Below are 22,074 nucleotides of genomic sequence, written 5' to 3' on the forward strand. Positions count from 1 at the left end.
GGTACAAAATTCTTACCATAACTCCTGTCTCCAACAAGACAAAGTTCTGCAGCTTTGATATCTGAACACCTGGTTGCTTTCTGCTCCAGAGAAACCAAAATTTTTAACAGATTGTTGAATTTACTACTCTGAAAATTTCATTAAAAACTTCCACAATGGGTGGGTGAGGCAGACCCCTAATCACTTCAAAAGGAAATTTCTCCAAAACCTAAAGCTATAGATGCAATAGTCACCCATCTTGGCACATGTATCTGGTAGCCATGTTTTTAGTGAAATGTACATTCAAATATTCCTGTATTTCATAATTTCATAGAAAGAAAATATTGAGTTATGGAAAACTATAAATCTCTTCACAGGCAGATTAGTTTTTCTATCCTCTATGTGCTGTATAAACTGATGTGATGATGGACTCTTCTGCATAGAGAAAATGCAATCTAATAAACAAAGAGGATGTGACCTTACAAATATTTTATTCCTCTACTTATATTGCAAGTTTTCAGTAGAAATTGTACCCATTGGTCTCTACTCATTCTGGAAGGCTTACTATAGGTGCTGTCAATAAAAATTAGCCTCAGGTATTTAAGTGAAAACTCCAGGCAGGGAGCTGAGGGATGCCTACCTCAAAGCATGCATTCCTTTTTGACTTTCTAGGATATTTTTCAATGGTGACCCAATTTTGATTCTCTTTCCCCGGATATTCTTGAGCCCTTTATGCTTGGTCTTTTTTTAAATGGTCCTTTTCTATTTTACCTATTTGTACAATGGTAAATGATGTTTCAACCAGGAAGTTTTATTGCCCCTTTATTTTACATGAAATGGGTGGATTGAGTTCCAAAGCTAAGTGCAGCAAATCTAGCAAGATAAAGGTGACCACTACACTGAATAGTCTGATTTAATTTAATATGGTCATAAGTTTTAGTTAATTTCTTCATCACTGGGGCACAATACACAATACCTACAATTTAAAGGAGGAGAGGTTTATTTGGGATCATAATCTTAGTCCATGATCAGCTGGCTCCCAAGCAGAAATGGCGTGGTGGCAGAGCCCAAGTGAAGGAAAATTACACACAGCATGGTAGCCAGGAAATTCAGTGTGAAGGGAGGAACCTGGGAAGGAGGTATACTCTTCCAGGTCATGCCACCAGTGACTCGCCTCTTCCAACCAGACAGCTACACTACCCCATGACCCAACCACCTTTCAAATATATGAGGCTTTGGGTGCCATTCTACATATAAACCATAGCATTCTGCCCCTAGGGTAGACACATGTCTATCACATTATGCAAAATATATTTTGTCCATCTCTTAAGAATTCTCATTATTTGAACAGCAGTTTGATTTCAATTCTCTTCTGAAACTTAAGACAAACTCTTTTCTGAGAGCCCCTATAAATATTGAAAAGCAATTTAAATACTTCTAACACACAACAACACAGGTTAACATTTACATTTCAAAAGGGAGAAATAGGAGAAAGTAAATTGAAATAAAGCATGAGAAAAACCCAGGGGGAAGTAAACAAATTGGAATAGAGCAAGACTAAAATCCAACAAAGCAATCATTAAAACCCGTAGCTCTACATGCAGCCCCTGGGGCAAATTGTGGTGAGATATAAATTCCAAATGGCTGAGCAGCCTCACCCCTACAAGACTGTCAGTTGTATCCTTCTTAGACCCCTCACCACCTCTCTGTCTCTCTCTGTCTCTCTCTGTCTCTCTCTCTCTTTCTCTTTCATACGCACACACATATGCATACACACACACACACACACACACACACACACACACACACCCTGGCTTTGCTCACTGCTTGTGATTTTTCTCAGCAGATGTATTCCACACTCCTGGCATCTTGGGCTCCTCCATCCAGCCTTCAAAGTCTCTCTTGTATACAGGCAGATCTCAGCGTCCTTAAAGAGACATTGGTCCAGAATTTGTCAATTAACCCCACAGAAGAAAGAATGTTGTAGTATTCCTTTTAGAACTCTTCAAGGGTTAAATCTGTATCAGAGACCATCTGGAAGCACAAGTGGTTGACATTCAGGGTGTAACTCAAGACTTTGTTCGTAAAAGTAAAATTCCAGTTGTAACCAAAGTTGTTCTTATGTCAGCCTGGTTGTAACTTGAGGATCCAATGTACTTTCTTCATAGTGAAATTCAAACTTTTCAAATGAGCTTTTTGTTCTTCATTTGTATTAGACAGCTTTTCCAAAGCACCCAGCACAACATGCTACAACTTACATACTGAACTATTTTGAAATTTCTTTCACCAGACTAATTAGCCTACAACCCTTAATCTCAGTCTCCTGAAGTCTCAGGACATGGGCAAAATGTTGACAAATTAACAGCCTCCAACCCAATTGCCAATGGAGTCTTTGATCCCAAGTAAAACCTACTTTGCTTGATCTTTACTGTTTTTTATTTATATCAGCATTGTGGTCTTTTACATTCTGACACAAATATCCTATCAAATGCAGTTTACAATATTCTAGGGCTTCTCTAGCTGGCATCTCATCTATCTTTCCAAATTCCTGTCATGAACCAGTTTCAAAATATTTTTTTTCCAAAACATTTTAAACCACATTGTCAGGTATGTTCACAGCACCAGACCCAATCTTGGGACCAAACTGTATTAGTTAGGATTCTCTAGAGTAACATATTCAATAAAAAATAAATCTATGCTTATAAAAGGGATTTATTATGTAGTAGTACAGGATCAAATGTAGAGGACTCCCAGTGTTTGTCTGCTAGATCAGACAGAATATACCAAAAATGTCACCTGCATGCTGCACAGCCAGAAGATCTAGTAGCAGTCAAAAGTCAAAGACTTTGAAACTCTTATGGGCATCTGTGTTGATGAGTAAATGTGTCTGTGTTGAAAGGTTGAAGAATCGAGCTAGAAGGGTGAAGGAATTGGAAACCAATGTCCAAAGGCAATGCCAAAGATAAAATCTCCTTCAAAAGGGAAATACTTCTGTCTTTCCTTTTTTATTTTGTCCAAGCTGAAAGCAGATTGGTGGTTGTCACCCACTTCTTATGGCTAGCCTACGTATAGAGCATCCACAAACACACCTAGAACTTACCAATCTGCTAGGTGGTTGTTACTAAAGCCAGGTTGACATATAATAGTAAATAACCACATTATATTTATATCCATGTGTAATAAGATTTTGAAATGCTCAAATAATTTAGAATGACCCTGTATTTGATTTTCTTGGGCATCATATAATGCCAGTTCTACAGAGAGAGCTCATAAGGAATAACCCTAAGTTTAATTTATATATTACAGATACATATGAAAATGAATCAATCTTAAATATATTTAATAAATATAGAAGAAAAAAATGCATATCATAAATTCCATGTATTATTTCATATCTTGAATACAGATTTCATTCTAACGTATTTTTCTTTGGCTGCCAATGTAATATTTTTTTTTTTTTTTACTCAGAGCAAGGTTATTCTTCCTAATACTTTCTAAATATCTTGCTCCAATAATCCTCAGGAAACTAAGAGTCATCTAATGACTCCTGAGAAATTCATCATTCACTAGCTCATTCTCACAGGTGACAACTATATGAAGAAATTCTATGTGATGGTTTCAATATGATTTGAGTGTGTCCCATAAGGCCTCAGGTATTAAATTTAATCCCCATTATGAGTATTAAGAGGGTAAAAACTTAATCTATGTTCCTTAAAATTTCAATGTTTAGAAGGTGCTTAAAATATAGAAGTCATTAGAGTGGAATCCTCATAATTAAGTCCGGATGACTAAGAGGAGGGAATGGTAACACACACACACACACACACACACACACACACACACACACAAAGGCTCCTTGTTTTTCCCTATGAGTTTCCTGGCACTGCCTCAAGACTTAACCAGCAAGAGAGCCCACAGCTTTCGACCTTAAGCCAAAGTAAATCACTTTTCTTTAAAATTTACTTAGTTATTGATGTTATTAGCAATAGAAAATGATCTAACAGTATATTTTCCAGTGAATGTGTCCTCATCTCTGCTTCACTGGCACCTCCACAGCCCACCTACGTTCACACAAAAAACCCTACTTGCTTATTACACACAGACCTACATTTCATATTTTATAGATTAATAAGATAACCAAGATGAAGAGACTATTTCATTATCCTGTTGTACAGAAATGCAAACATAGTTCTGGATTTAAAGTCACACAAAGGAATGTAAAAACTGAGCTGCCACATGGTATCATATCCTGACACAAATGATAATACTGTTGTGAAATGTATGCATCCTTGAAAAAAATCTTGCTTTTAGGAAAATCAGACATTGAAATATTAGTCATTATAGCCAAAATAGTGTTGTATATATTATTCAAATTTGTATATCTTTGAAACAGAGCCAAACAGAACAAAAACATTACTAATTTAAAATATTAGCAAGGTTCAAAAGGTAGTACAAATTCCTAAGGAACAAATTCGGAAAGAGCAGCAGTCCTGTGATATTAGTATCGTCTAGAAAGTTGTTACAGATAAACATGCTTAGGGTCACAAGTAAGAGATTCTGGGGCAGAATGAAGATATTACTTAGTAAGCTTCCAGGTGCCTTAATGAAGCTTAACCTTAGAAAATCACTGCATTGCGCTATGTAAAACATTTACCTTTCAAAGTAAAAAGTTGTGAAGTTGTAGGGTGATAATGAAGTAGGAAAATAATTCAGGATGTTAAATTGTATAGTCAGGTAAAGCTGTGTAAATATCTGAGGGAATCTCTCCAAACTCTCTACCAGGTATCCTGTAAGTGGCTCCTAATCACTCAGGTTCTTGAAATCTATCCCTACAAACAGGGATTATACTTGATTGCTTCTAATGAGGATGACATAGTGAAAGGAATGGTATGTCACTTCTGAAGTTAGCTTTTATGTGGCTTCCCTAGTCTTGTTTTTTTCTTTTGTTTGCTATATTGTGAGCTGCCCCAGGGAGAATCAACATGGCAAGATATCTTGGGTCAACAGCCAGCAAGGAACTGAGGCCCTCTACTAGAAAGCCTAAGAGGAACTCATACCTGCCAGTAACCACAGAAGCGAGTGAGCTTGGAAAGAATTTCCTTCCAATTGACCCTTGAGATGACTGCAGTGCAACATGATTCTTCGGTTGGAACCTTGGGAGAAATTTTGAGCCAAAGAACCCAGCTGCAGGCACTATAGTCCTGTACTGAAGAAAATTATGAAAAAATGAATAACTTTAAAAAGGAAGATGCTCTTAACTATTTCAAATAAAGCTGCAGTGAATATGAGAGTACAAATAACTTTTCAATATCCTCACTTTATTCAGAAATGGGATTGGTGGATCATTTGGAAGTTTTATTTTTAATTCTTTAAGGAATGTCTGTATTATTTTCCATAAGGCCCATGCTAATTAATATTTCATTAACAATGGAGCAGGTTCCTTTTTCTCCACATTCTTGCCACATCAACATGTGTTATCTTTTGTCTTTTTGTACTGTCCATTCTAAGATATGAGGTGATACCTCAGTGTACTTTGATTTGCTTTCCCCTAATGATTAGTAATGCTGAGTTTTCTTCAAATACCTCATGACAATTTGTTTATCTTCTTCTGAAAAACATTTATTCAGGTTATTTGCTCATATTATAAAATTGCATTATGTGTTTTCATAGCATCCAGCTATTTGGGTTCCTAATATGGAATGAACCTTAAGTGTTCATCAACCAATGAATGCATTCTTAAAATGTAGTATATGCATATAAACTATGGAACATTAATTAGCCTTTTAAAAAATAATGATGAAATCTTGTCATTTGTGACAACGTGAATGATCTGCAGGACATTATGTTAAGTAAAATAATCCAGGTACAGAAAGAAAAATACTGTATGATCTTAATTATATGTGGAATCTGACAATCCTGTCCTCATTAGTAAGCAGCAGAATAGTGATGAGCAGGAGGCAGGGGAAGAAGCAGAGTTTGGGAGATGTTGGTAAAAGGTCACAGATTTTCAGTTACAAAACTCAAAGCGTCTATTCTACCTCATGACGAATATAGCTAATAATACTCTATTGGTTACTTAAAAATTACTGAGAGTAGATTTTTAAGTGTTCTCACCACAAAAAAGGTGAGCATATAAGGTAATGAATGTGTTAATTAGCTTAATTTAGCCATTCTATAATGCATACATATTTCACAACATCCTGTTGCATTACCCTAAATATATAGAAATTTATTTTCCAATTTAAAACATTTGAAAATGTTCATTAATTTTAAGAGACTAGGTTTGGGGACTTATTTCTAATACATAATCCAAGAATAATTAGGTGTACTGTAAGGTAGTATTTCTCTATAGCTCGTATTAATGTTCTTTGTATTAAAAGCACTAAAAACACTGGGGAAAATACATACTTCCATGCAACTTCAAATTTCATTGGCCTTATTGCTCATGTATTGATTATGTGTGAACTAATTCACAAAAATATTCATTTAGATCATCTGCTTTTCCAGAAATAACGATATTCTTAAGAACAACTATGGGCTTATTAAAGCACATTTAAAATTTCTAAGATTTAATTCACTCTTTAAAAAATCCTTTAAGGGTAACATAATGGGTGTGGTAGGATAGGGATTTTTTTCTGTTTTTCTATTTTCTTCTTTTCTTTCTTCCTTGTCTATATTAGATAAACTTCTTTGGTAGGATGTTAGGAGGAAACTTTGAGCATAGTAATATAACCACATTTCCTATTAGCAATGTGAACATCAGGCACTTCCCTTGCTCCAGTGAGAAAACTGTGATATGTCAAAAGTTTTTACTTTTTGCTCAGCCAAATCTTTTTCCTTCATTTCTGGAGACCAGACTCCATCTAGGGTTGAGCAAGGGTGGTAAAAACTACAGAAAAGGAAAATACTTTTAGGTGAATGTGGTAATAGTGAATCAGATTTGAGGAAATGAAAGAAATTCTTAGACACACTTTCAACAACAATCCTACGGAAAGAAACAGTTATTTGATGAGAAGACCAAGGAAATATTTAGCTCAGTTTGAATGCTACATGTACTCATAATCAGTGGTTACAAATATTGTTTCATTTTTTATAATGACCTACATATTTGCATTGCTTTCCAGACACTAAATCTACCGGACTGATACATACATAATACATTCCTATACATAATACATTCCTATTATTTCTCATTCACTTCTTTCATATATCAACTTTTAAATGTATTCCTGTGGCCCATTTGAATGAGAAAATGCATGAAAAATGTTCTAAAGGTGCCCCAGATTGCTCAGTAAATGTATGGTTAGTACCATCACTGAATTTTAACATAATATCTTCTATTTTAAAGATATGACTATAGCAATTCAATAAAAATGCAATCAATCAGCACCCAACTATATAAACTGTATTTTACTTTTAATTTACAACTCATAATTACTGAAATAAACTATAGAAAAATATACTGAATTTTCTACTAGAAGAGTCTGAAACTTAGGAAATCTTTGGGGATTTTTTAGGGATTTAGAAAACTGTCCAATTCACTCCAACACTCTGTCTAGAAGTAGGAAAATTATAGGCATCAGACAGTTTTCCTTTCATTCAGTCAACAGCATTTATTACATATCTTTCTTTTGGTGGGGTCATATGCTAGAAACCGAGACACAAAGGATGATAAAACAGGCAAAATCAGCCCTTGACACAGTGAAGCTAAGTTTAAAGAAGACAGACCTTAATAAATGGGTTCAGATCATTAATGAAGTTGTAAATATGTTGCAAATACGAAAAATCCAAAAGTAAAAAGGACTTCAAACCATAAACCACAAAAGACAATGTTATCCAGCAGATTGTTATCAGCCAATATTTCTGAAAAATGTATCACTCTCTCTATGTGAAAATTAATAATATTCTCCCCCAAATCATTGAATAAGCATCTCTTGCCCAGTTGTATTGGAACTCCATTAATAATAAAGTATTTTGGTTAATATTAATAACTTAATGATGTTATAATTAATTATGTAATTAATGTTATATTGATTATAATTATAATATTATAATCACATAATTATAAGCCTTTGTGGTGGCAAATAGAGCAGAGCTAATAATTTACCAATATTCTTGTTAAATCTTAGTTTTGTCCACGTCTTGTTTTTCTTTTGTCTCCATCTTACTTTGATGAACACCTTTGGGTAACCAAATACTCATATCACATAACTTGAATGTGTAAGTCTGGATTTCACCCTTTTTATCACCTGATTTTGACCACCACTCAACCATCCTCATCTCTATGAGACTGAGGAGCCATCCCTAACAGTCAGCTTCATTAGGACAATTTGACCCTGTCAGGAATAACTTGGTTTTACAACTGATTTATAGTGTTTACACTGATTCAATTTTATTATTTCAACTTTTACAATTTTATTGTATATTGTGATCAATGGTATATAGGGGAGAAAACACACAGGACTCTAAAGAATAGAGAAATAAATGGCTTTCAGTTTGTGTCAAATATTCTCAAAAGCTTGAACTAGAATTCACTTAAGAATAAATTTCATAATAGATTAAAATCAAAGTATTTTTGGTTATCTATTTTACTCTATGATCTGTCAGATATTTAATTAATCAAAGATAATATAATCATGTGAATTAAATGTAGGGATTCTGTTTCAGGTTATGAATTGGTTCTAGTTTTATTAGGCGTACTGCATTTTTTTTTTTTTTAGTTTTGAGTAGATATCTTTACTTCATTAAGTAATAATTAAAACTTTTGTAATAAGAGCTGCATTTTACCACTTCTTTAAAATAACATTATTTGTAAAAAAAATGACTTTACAAATATAAATAATTTTAAGTTGTATACACATTGATTAAATGTGTATGAAATCTTAAGTTCTCCTTTTAAACTATTAATATCATTTAATTTTTATTTTAACTGATATATCAAAACATAAAAGTTGTACATATTAATGAGGTACCATATTCCTAGGCATGGTAGTACATGGCTTGTAATTTCAGCACTCGATAGGCTGAAGCAGGAGGAGCACCATGAGTTCAAGGCCTGCCTGGGTACACAGTGAATTCAAGGAGCCTGTAATACATAGCAAGGCCCTGTTTTAAAAAAATGAATGAATAAATAAATATGTAACATAATATTTCATACATGTATATATTATATAACATTAAAAGCATATCTATCACTTCAAACATTTATCATTTCTTTCTGGAGAAAACGTTCCAGTTTCACCTAGTGTTTTGAAATGTACAGTATATTATTGTTATCTATAGTCATCATACTCTAGTTCTAGACTATTCCAGAGCTCTTTGTTAACTTTAACTTAGTATTCATTAATTAACTTAGTAAGTCACATGCTTAACCCATATCCCCATTCTGTCCCAGGCCTTTGATAAACACCATTCTGCTCTTTTTTTTTTTTTTTTTGGTACCAGGGATAGAACTCGGGTCCTTGTGCTTTCAAGGCAAGCGATGGAACCACTGAGCTAAATCCTTGGCCCTACCATTCTGCTCTTAACTTCTGTGAGATCAAGTGTTTTAGACTTCATACGAATGAAAGATGTGGTACTTGTCATTTTGTGCCTGAATTATTATTTCAAGTAGCAGAATGATCTCCAGTTCCATCCATGTTGCTACAAATAATATTTCAGTCTTTTTATGGCTAAGTAGTATTCCACTGTGTCTAGGCACCACATTTTCTTTATCCTTTCATTAGTTCATGGATATTTAGGTTATGAATTTCTTGGTTATTGTGTGTAGTGCTACAATGAACATGAAAGCACAGATGTCTCTTCAATATACCGATTTAATGTACTTTGAATCTATATAGTCAGTTGTGGAATTATTGGATTATATGGCCAATCTATTTTAAATAATTAGAAGACTCTCCATACTGTTTTCCATATTGACTGGACTACTTTAAATTCTCACCAACTGTATGCAAGTGTTCTCTTTTCTTCATATCTTCTCCAGCACTTGTCTTCAGTCTTTTTCATATTAGCCATTCTTACTGGGATGAGATGATAGCTCATTGATTTTGATTTGTATATCCCTAATGATCAGAGATAGTGAATAGTTTTTCATAGACCAGTTGGATAGTTGAACACATTTTTTGGAGAAATATCTATTTAGGCCCATTGCTGATTTTAAAATAATGTTATTTATTGTTTGTTGCTGAGTTTTTTGCATTTCCTTATATATCTTGGATACTAGCCTTTTGTCATTTTCTCCTCTTTTTTAGGTTGTTTCTTACTCCACTGATTATTTTCTTTGCCTTGTGCAAGTTTTTGTTTGATATAATTCCATTTGCTATTTTGCTTTTGTTTTCTGTTTTCCTATGGTCTTGTCCAAATTCCTTGCCTGTACCAATGTCTTGAAGTATTTCCCCTATGCTTCTTCTAGTAGTTTCATAATTTAAAGCCTTATATTTAATTTTTAATGCATTTTGCATTTACTTTCATAATTGGTGAGACACCTTTCTCCATGCTGGGTTTCTTGGAGTTGCAGGGAGGGGTGGTATGAGCAACTCTCTCTTTCTTGCCTTCTTCAGTACACTTTTTGTTCCGTTATACTGAAAGCAGATGTTACGATCTCTCACCTAATTTCATTAGCTTTTTTCAAGGTACTTTTGCATGGGAGCACCTGTTCAACTTGGTGTGTGTTTGGGGAGAGACCATCAGAGGACCTCGGCCACCACTTTGCTCTGCTAAATTAGACTTATTTTTTAATAAAGTTGGGAAACCCGTGTTATATCTTGTGGCATATGTAAAATCAGTATTAATTTGGATATGAACTATACAGTTTAGTAATTTCTAAAATTTAATTAATTACTAAATTTAATTACTAAAATCTAAAAGTTAATTACTAAAATTATTAAAATTTAATAACCCAACAACTAAAAAGAGTGTGCTTTAAATGGCGTACTTTCTATTTTAGTAGCAACAATTGATATTCAAAGGACCATGTTTTTGAGGCAAATTTTAAAACAAAAAATAACAAAAACACAAAAGCAAAACAGTGCTTTCCTTTTCTTAATAAATTTAAATAAAATTGAGAAACTTAAAGTCCTTCTGAACTTTAAAGATAATTACCATGCATAACAAAATTCTTATTTAAAATAATTGGCCCAGGGATTTAGCTCAGTGGTTCTGCTGCCCGCCTCGCAAGCACAAGGTCCCGAGTTCAATTCCCGGTACCACCCCCCACCCCCCACCCCAAATAATAAAAATAATAATTACTATATCTTTACAGGAATTTTTTTTTTGTATTGGGAATCGAACTTGGGACCTTGTGCTTGCGAGGTGAGCGGGAGAACCACTGAGCTAAATCCCTGGGCCTCTTTGCAGGAATTTAAAGGCAAAAGATGTTTCATCATTTTAAACAGAACCATATTATTACATCACTAAGGAATTCAGCAAATACATCAAAACGTCATTCTGTTTAGGTCACTGGGATAGATGTAGTATGTATACTGAATAAATTAAACACTCCCTGTTTTAGAACATAAATACTGTATGTGAAGAATCAATGTAAAATATTGGTACTTAAGTAATAAAAATTATATATTTTAATTCATATCAGCCAATCTTATTTGAATTTTAGTATTAGGAATTACAAACAAAATTTTACACTTGGATTGAAAAATCATGAAAAAATTGTGAAACTATTATTAATTCTTAACATAAACATGGTACTTGCAGCCCTTTAAATATGAGTGAATTCCTGTGGTAGGAAAATAGACTTTAAGAATGCATTTTGATAGACTTGACAGTCAAAATCTTCCTGTTTTTGAACTACACATTTAAAGTTATGGCCAAGACCACAAAGTAGATATTTTCATTAACTGCCTTGCTTTTAAAAACTTTTCCCATTTCTCAACCAATTATGACTCCTTTTATCCCTTCCATTGCTCCTGATTTGTCCTTCTAATGATTTCACATTACTCAGTTACAACCTTTAAAGCTCTATGTAAACAGTCTGTCTCATTCTTATAAAGATTACTAGAAAAACTTCCGATTTAGACTTTATAGTTGAATTAGCCTCTAAACATGGCATTTAAGGCTTTCTGAATCAAAGAGGATATTTTTGTCACTTTCAAAGAAGAATGTAGTTTAAAAGGAAAATGATTAAAAAAAAAAAAGAAACTATTACATTCGCCTGAGTCAGCGTTGTACATGGGCCACCTCAGACATTCATGGAAATGAAAGGAGCAAGTGGCCTTTCACATTCAGTTTCTTCTTAAGTTTCTGTCTCTTCATTTCCTTTTTTTGTTTATAGCCCTGAAGTTTTTTCTTGGAAGCCACTGATGTAGTGGTAAGAGTAAAAGCTTGCTTTAAGCACTCATCATACAAATTAAATCTTAAGTAAAAGCAACTGGCATTGCTGCTGAGTAAGTTCTTCCTTCAGATTGTTCAGACACTCTGCAAAATTGCCTGCTGACCTACTCCATGGGCCAGAGATGCCAGTGGCCTGATAGCCAATAGTATCTATCATAGGTGACATTTATAGAGGAGAGCTCTATGCAGTTGTGCCAAAAGTACACAGCAACTGCAAATAGGCTATTTGGGATGAGATGATATATTAAATTATATGCTGCACTTTCAATTGAAAAATGAGCATCCTGGAGAAATAAAACACTCCTGAAAACCAAGCTGGCAAAAAAATAAAAAATTGAAAGTAACAAAGTACTTTTATGTTGATGAACTAAGTATATAATAATGCATAAAGATGGATACACACACCTACAAAATGTGAAGTGCACCATACTTGCAATTCTCATTTTAATGTTGTGGAATCTGTGGTATCATGACCATTTTACAGAAGAACAAACTAAGGCTCGGGTAGATGAAGTAATTTCTTTTAGTTTTTACTACTGTAACAGAGGATTCACATGCACAAAACATGGACATACTTAGAGCCTAAAGCATATTTCCTTTTATTTTTATCTTAATTACCTCATAAAGAGTATTCTTTGCTTCCAAATTATCTTGTTTATGAATCATTCCTTGGAGGAGAAAATGAGTATATACATGGTGTGATCTCAGGGGTGACAGGAAAATTTCTAATCCTTCACAGCACCAATTACTAGGGGTTCTATATCAAGAGATTGGGTGTAAGTCACCTGGGATAGGCAGAATATAATATCTATATCTTGGATTAGATCATAAAATATCAAAACTGTAACTGAACTGGTGATTAATCTAGTTCTATTTGATCCTTTTACCTTTTGATGAGGAGAGAGAGAGTGAGAGAGAGAGAGAGCCTTGTAAGTTTTCTCATAATTTAGATACAAAGTGAAGAACAAAAATCTAGATTTTTTTCAATTTCAAGTTTCTGAATTTATTTTATATCATTTTGCCACCATTGTCAATAATTCATTATTTGAAATCAGGTGTACTAGATAGAGGCTTTGGGAAGTTCATTAATGCTATGTATGCATGGTTTGGTCCTGAACTGGGAGTCCAGTAATAGTCACTGTGAGAGGCATAATGAAGTACTGTTCTTTCACATATAAATGAGTAAAAATAGACTGCTTATAGTAAATCTTTAACTTAAACTTTACCTAGTCTCAAAAGTACATTAAAGGGAAATGCTGACATCTGTATTTTAGAGCTGTAGGTGTTCGTGTTTAGTATTTCATCAATGAAAAATGAATATAGTCAGAGATTGGGACATAATTATATGTAAACCATTTCTTTTACCCCTTCCAAGTGATTCAGATTAAGTTAATCATTTTTTTTCTTCTCAGTGAAGTTTCTGGTGTTTAGAGACACATCTTGCAGCTCTGACAATAGAAAATAAAATCACTTAGAATTAACTCTTTAGAAAGTATATTCATAGCTTAGAAAAGATATTAGGTGAGGATACTAATGAGATCAGGAATTGCTAAAACTTTCTTCCAACTTTCCCTCTACCAAGAAGTTACTCAAATTTGTATTTTACTGACATATTCACCTGTTGATTTTGTGATTTCTAGGAAAAGATTATAGCTCCTTGTTTCTAAACATGAGCCTAGGAAGATGTGGAGGGAAAGGAGGCACATGTTTGCATGTTTTGTGTGGCATCTTCCCACAACCAACACACCAGAGATGCACGGTATGCCTATGTGGGCATTGCTGTTGGGAAGAAATTCTAATCCATGTAGTTGAAAAGAAATACTCATAAGTAATTACAGAGCAGATTCCTCCACTTCACTTCTCAACAATAAAGTGACAGTTGGCAAGCTCATGTGCTATCGACCAAACTGGTTAAAGTATGTAATGTTATCTAGAAGGTGGTGACTTGGATTTTTCAAAAAGTTCTGAGTGTCACAGATATTCCAATACATGGATACTTATCGTTGAATTATAGCATACCTCAGGGAACTAAATAACTGGAGCAAAGAGCACTGCCATAAAGAGTAAGAATTGTTGGCTACTAGAAAGGCAAAACCAACAAAAAGAATAAGAAGATAATTTAAGAAATGAGAATCTCACAGATGCTCAAAGAGATTAGAAGAAAAAAATCTGAATGAAAATGCTTGATTTTCAAGTTTTAATGTTTAGAAGAATTTCAATTTCAGTTTGGAAGGATAGGCATGAAGAAGAGTTTAAAAATAACTGCCACAATATCACCTAGAACTGCTAGAGATATTGTTAAATGAATAAATAAATGTAAAAAAATCAAGTATTAAAGCTGTGGACCTAAGAAGTCCTTTTTAAGGCATATATCAATTCAGACAAAGATTTTCAATTGGTGTTAAGCCCTTCATAATTACTGTCAACCTTGATATACCAACAGAACCTCTGAGTTCCTATTTCATTTTCTGTCTTATATAGTGTTTGACTAAATGGCTATCATAATATCTATACTTTGTGTGTTGCTTCATTAAATAACACAAATATGTACATGTAAAATGCTTTTGAATCACAAGTCACTTCTATTCAATTTTGAATAAAAAATGTCTGAAAGTATTCCCACGTTTTTAAAATAGAATGGATTTAAAAAGCTAATAAAATAAAAAATGCATAAAATAATAGATTCCACATAATGCTTTCCATGTTAGATGACAAAATTTAATTTAGACTTTTATTTAATTGCACAGATCAGATAACATTAGTGTTCAAATATTTAAAATAAGTAATTTCTAATAAATGTGATCACAAGATAAGAATTTCCTCATTTTCAATATCTCAATTCAAATTAAAAGCTTCAAACTTATGCATTTTATATCTTAACTGGATCGTCACTTAAAGTTCCATCTTAAAATGGTTTGACAAGAAGACAAAAAATATGCAGAATTCTTGAGTGGCAAGTCTCTTGAGCTTGTATAAATAGTGGCTTTGGCCCGAAGCAGGAGAAAACCCAGCATGATGTATGAGGAAAAAGTAGGAAATCAAATTGTCCCATTTTATTTATGCTTTCCCCTGTCATTGCCTTGAGAAAATGAATGCTTCACAAACTTCTAATTTTATTTCTCAGATATTCTCAAGAATAAGATTAAGATAGTGCAGAAGCCCGGTGCTTGAGAGAACCTGAGGAAAACTGATGATGACAACTCATAACCATTTGCTTCTCTCACTAGCCTCCACACCCCCAGGGCTGGTGCTATGGTTTGGATAAGTGTCTCCCAAAGACCTACATGTGAAGAGTTTAGTTCTTAGTTTATGGGGCCATTGGGAGATGGAAACTAAGAGGTGAGTGGGACTCCTGGGAAGTTCTCTGACCATTTGGGGCATACTCTTGATAGGCATACTAGGACCCTCTGGCCTTTTCCTCTCTTGCCTCCTGATGATGAGGTCAGCTATTTTTCAATAACCTGTGCTCCTGTTGTGATGAGCTGTCCTGCCACAGGCCCAAGACAGTACCAGTAGTTGATCATAGACTTCAATCTCCAAAACTATGGCCCAAACTAAACCTTTCTCTTTAAATTGATTATGTCAGATATTCATCATAGTAACAGAAAGCTAACACAACTGATGAATTTACATGTACGGTTACTTTATCCTAATGCTGGGATAAGGGAGTCTTAAGAAGCACAGAGCACTTATCTGTGAACTTTTGATTTGACATCAAAATGGCTGACTGGCCCTCTGAAGCCAATGACCCTTGAACAGAGAACTCAGCCATTGTTCAATTCCTAGCCATTTGAAGCTTGACCTTCCCTCCTTCATAGTGTCTGTCTCCTAGGAGAAAAGAGAATTCCTATGCCCATGAAACAAGACATTAGGAAAGCAACACTCATGAGCATTTAGAGATTTTTATCACAAAGCATAAAAATTAAAGCTAATCCATTTAAGAATTTAAAATTAATTTTGAAAACATACTTAAATGATATGAGATGATATTCCAAATAGAAAATATGAATAAGAAATTACAAAATAAGAGATGGGGATTTAGCTCAGTGGTGCTGGCACCTGCCTCGCAAGTGCAAGGTCTTGAGTTCAATCCCTTGTACCAAATAAATAAATAAAATAAAATAAAATAAATTGAATTTAAAAAGCTACTGACTACTTTAAATTATTTAAAAAAAAGAAATTACAAATTAAAACAGAATTACTGGGTAGATATAAAACTATAATGGTTGAAAAAGAAAAGCATTTATGACAAGAAGAAATAGAAAATATAAATAGATCTATATTTAAAAATTCAATTTAATTAAATGCTTTTCCACATACAAAATAATCTAAGATTACAGAACTATTGTTAACTGTCAATCCTTTAAAAAATTACACAAATCTTGAACTTTGAGGAGTCAGAAGAGTTCTCAATTCATTTTATGAATCCAGTATATCTTTGGTAGCAAAATTTGAATTTGATATTACCTTTACTAATGAAATAGGTAATACTTTCCTCAAAGATTGAAAAAAGACAAAAATGATTTTTGTATACCACTTCTACATAGCACTAGAAGTCTCTGATAAAAAGACAAGAAAGAGACATCGTAAAGTTGGAAAAGTAAAAGGTAAAAATATTTATTTATAAAATACGATTGTAGAAAAAGAAAATTCCAGCAATCGGTCAAATAAACTGCTAGAATGAATAGAAGAATGTATCATGTTGTAACCATTAATCATGATATGGGAACTTTATGGAGTTAAGGAATACCTGTCAGATGAGAGAGGCTCATATCTGGGCATGTTCTGTTGGTCATGAAATCTGTCCTCGGCACTGTGTATGGTATTTTGGCAATTGCTCTCTGGCACTGTTTGTGTCCCTATGGTTTCCCAGCAGCCCTGAACTAAGCAGCTTTGCTCCACCCTGCCCTTCCTCCACGAGGTTTCTGCCCTGGAGTCTGCTGACCACATAATTTCCTGAAACTGTGAGCTAAATAAAACTTTTTCTCCTTTAAATTGTGGCTGTTGGGTGTTGTGTCTCAGTGACAGAAAAATTGACTAATATATATGGTTTCAGGTTACAAATTCAACATACAAAAGTAAACTCATTTTTCTATACCAGCAACTAACAATTAGAAAATGAATTTTAAAAATACCCTTCACAAACAAAATAATTAGAAATAAAGTTTTAAAAGTTGTATAAGAGCTGAGATAGTAAAATATTAGAGATTTAACACACTTTAATGGAGAGTATATCATTTAATGGATTGGATTACTCAACATTATTAAGGTTGCTTTGAAATTGTTATTTTCAGTGTAATTCCAATAAAAATCTTTGTTGGATTATTTGTAAATCTAGACAAGTTAATTCAACAATGATGGCACTGTTTTAACAATCTCACAAAGTTAATAACATATACATACTAATGTAGCAGTTCCATTCATAGACATTTACCCATGAGACGGGAAAACATATCTCCACAAACAATTATAAAACACATTCATTATTATTTCATCCAAAACTATTCAAAGGTCCAAATATTGGTTATCACTTTGTTGCTTCATGGCTGCAATTTGCCTTTTTTAGGCTAATATCTAAAAATAGATTGGCGCCTTTAAATGTTTTTTGCTTGTACCAACTGGCAATGAATTTTAGTATAATTCATACAGATATATTACGAAATGAAAAACTTTTGCTCACTAGTTGCAGTGGGTTTTCTCAGCTTTCTAATGAAGTCTGTGAGGTTCTCTAGTGCGGTTCCTATAACACTCGGTGCCCAGTAGCACTTGGGCTCCCCAGCACATACCTTTGGTGTCTTAGTAGTAAAATGCCTGTAGTGACATTCTTCCCTATGAACAATTTTCTCCAGTATCCTAGAAGTCAGACTCCAAGAAGGTTTTGTAGGGTATGTTTCCAGCAAGTTCTTGTGCCATAGCACTACAATGGCTGTCTTTCCATCTGGTAAGCCACAGCTGTGGCATCTCCAATAACATCTGTGCCATTTCTATGTCTGGAATTTCTGTATTCTTTAGAGTCCTCTTTATTTCTTACCAGACAATCCTTTGCTAGCCTAATTCTCATTTGGAGTTAATAATTCTTAATATTAATCTTTGTTTAAATTACCTACATGGTTTGTGCTTCTTTATTGGATCCAGATTGCTTCAGTCCATCAATAGGTGAAGGGATAAACAAATTATAGTGTATTTGAACAATGGATTCTTAATTGACAATAAAGGAACATAGATACATGAAACATCAAAGTTAAGTGCAAAAATATTCTGTTGAGAAAAATAAACCAGGCACAAAAGAGGTCATGCTACGTGATTCCACTTATCTGATGATAGAAGCAAGTCAAACTGACCTGTAAACTATAACTGCCAAAATATTAATTGTGCTTCAGTGCACCAGATTTGCTGAACAAAGGCACAAAGGAACTTTTGAATTGGTGGAAATAATCTTTACTGTGATGGTTTACATAGAGATATGAATTTTCTAAAATTTACAAAACTAAACTCTTAAAATAAGGACATGTTAATTTATATGAATATTGAAAAAAATCTGTAGACAATATTTTAGCAATAATATGATAGCTTCCATTGTCACTAGTTATAAAATTAATATCCAAAAGTCAATTACATCCAAACTTTAGGAAAAATTAAAGTAATTAAAGAAAATTTCAGTTAACACTAGCATCACAGAATGGGGATAATGGACAAAGATATATAATATCTCCACAATGGTTACTTGGATCCCCAGAATTTCTAAATAAAGTTGTGAAGGATTACATGACATTTTGTATGGATAAACTACTTACACAAAATGACCTTGGCAATATTTTGGATCTGACATAATTTTCAGAACCTTCCATTTTCTCATAGGGTTATGAAGCTTACTTCCTCTCCCCTAAAATCTGGTGAGAAACTCTGTCTTTATGATTTCCTTGACGCAGAGAATGCTCAGAAGGGATGGTTCATGACTACTAAGACCAAGTGATTAATAGGCGAATAGCAGCAGACAGCCTCCTTCCTCTCTGTTTCTCCTTTTCTGTTTTATCCTCCCCTTCTCTTTGTCAGAAAAGTAATGAAATATATAAACCATCTAACTAAATGTAGAAACCATGTTTATTCAGAACTCCATTTTAATGACTTACTAGAATGAAAAGTCACCTTATAAGTAACTCTCATCACATTTCTATATTTTTAAGTTCTTTTGATTTCTTCAATTTCTTCAATACACTGGTGTGACTTAAGTTTTGTTCTGTGAAACAATGTGTTCATTTGATTATTCCCATTTAAACAAAATATTTCTTAATTTGCTGTCTCCATTGTAAATTTGTTTTCTATGTTCCGGGAGCACCTTTCTTGTATAACGGTATACTAGACATCCACATTGAAGTAGCCCATATAATTTTTCAGACAACACTAATATATTATCAACCACATTCAGTGATATATTTTGATCTCCATCCCAGAACCTGACAGACACTAGGAGTAAAATATTTACTGAATGAGTCAATATCTAAAATTCAGCAATGTTTATCTCATATTCTTTATACATATGTTTATTTCCTTTGTCTGTATCTTTGACTGAAATCCCATCACAAATACATACAATCATACTAGTAAAAAACTTAAAAATTAAAAAATCATGATACTGTCTCTAGCTATGGTGGCACATGCCTGAAATCTCGGCATTTGGGAGGCTGAGGTAGAAAGATCACAAGCTTGAGCCAGCCAGTGAAATTTAGTGAGACTGCCTCAAAAATCAGAGGAGGAGGAGGAGAAGGGGAAGAGAAAGATGAAGAAAAGAAGAAAAAAGAAAAGAGGAAAAAGAAGAGGAGGAAGAAGAACAGAAGAAGGAGGAGGAGAAGGAAGAGAAGGAGAAGGAGGAGAAGAAGGAGGAGGAGGAGAAGGAACACAATCCAGAAATTCATGTAAGTCTACCTAAGTCCTATAATTTAATTTCTAGATATTTTTCAGACCTTCAAGACATATTCAGTAATGTCTTACTGGTTGCAGTCAAATGTAAACCAATACATAGTATGCTCAATTGTAATTTGTGGTAAAAGACTGACTAATCAAAATAATTACTTTTTAAGATTATGCAGGAAGTCAAAAGTGAATTATACCTCTTTGAACAATCAAACACATGTCTAATAGGTATTTTGTGTTTGTGTGGCAATTAGTATCATTTCTTCGTAATCTTCCTCCTTTACATTCATTAATGGCTCCTTTTCGTTTCAGGGTCATATCTAGATTCCAAAGATTTAGAGATTGTGAACAATTTGACCTCCACCAATGTCTGCAGCATTCACTTTTGTTGTTTTCTCCTCACATTTTAACTTTTACAGATCTGACTTCAATAAAACCATCATAATGATTTTCATGCCTTCTTCAGAAAGATTGTTGCCAGCCTGTTCTCTTCAATCTATGTCTAGGTGCAATCTTTCTTCTAAGGCTTGACCTCCAATAGCAACTAGATGGCCTGTTCAACTTGTGGCTATGGTTCTAATTAGGAGATAAAAGTAGCAACCATCAGACAAGTACTTCATCAATTTGCCACCATCAAATTTCTAAATCTACATCTATCTGGACAATTTCTTATCTTACCGCCTCTTAAAATCTAACACTACTCTTCATATCTTAGGTCATTTGTGCTCTAGATGCCATTTCCTAAATTCTTAGACTTTTTAAAAAATATGCATTAACTACCCATCTCCTAAATTTTATAAAGCATTAAATATATTCAAGTAGGCACCACCTTCAAATGAAAGCTTTGTCTCAGTCCATTCTTGCTTTTCTTTACCCATTTTTATTACAATTCTATATTCATAGGCTTTACGCTTACTCCTCCACTTCATTACCCCTAAGCAAGATTACCCTCCAATATTTCATCAGTACTATTGTTATAATCAGCAAAAACCTTCAATGGATTACTTTTAGTTCTTAGCTACTTTGCTTGGCTACTTTTAGATCTTGGCTACTTTATTTCTCAGTAACATCGCATACATTTGATTACTTTCTCCTTAAAACAAGCTCTCTCCTTGACTTTACCACTCTGTACCCACTGAGTTTAACCATAAACTTTCTGGCTGCTCCTTTCCTTCCTATGCAAACAGGAAGTACTGCAGTTCCTACATAGTTTTCTTTCTCAATTATTATTTGCTTTGGGAATTTTAAATAGTCCTTACTGCTATTACCAATTTATGAGCTACATTATCTACCAATCCAGTTTATATTTACAGTGCTTTCTCATTTTAACTCCAGATTCAAATATTCTAGCTGCTTATACAGATACTTAAAATTAAGTGTTCTTTGTCTTTTTATGGCTAGAAGATAGAACAAAGAAAAATAGAATGACTGACTGTCTTTTAAAACTGAATTATCATCACCAAACATAATTTCAGAAAGAAATGTCAGATACGGGGTAGGAAAATAATAATTGACCTAGTTAACAGAATGAGTAAATGCTAATTAATAATTAACACATTTTCCAAAATTTAATAGGTATAATCCACTCTTTTGGTTAAAAAAAAAAACACTTAAGCAAGATTCATTGTGGTACCTAGAAGTTATTTCTTAAAGGACTATTTTCTCATTTGCTGAATCTAGAAACATCACAGGCGATATTAAACATGTCTCATCGTATGTTCAGTTTCTTCAAATTTTTTGAAGAGAACAGTCTTTGGATTGGTTCATGTGTACCGTATGTGCATATGCCCAGGAAGAAATAATACTTCCTACAGCATCCTAATAATGATATTAACTAAC

This window comes from Heterocephalus glaber, unplaced genomic scaffold (assembly GCF_053883595.1).
Source record: "Heterocephalus glaber isolate CG9 unplaced genomic scaffold, H.glaber_assembly_v1.0 deba00001553, whole genome shotgun sequence".
In the NCBI taxonomy this organism is placed as follows: Eukaryota; Metazoa; Chordata; class Mammalia; order Rodentia; family Bathyergidae; genus Heterocephalus; species Heterocephalus glaber.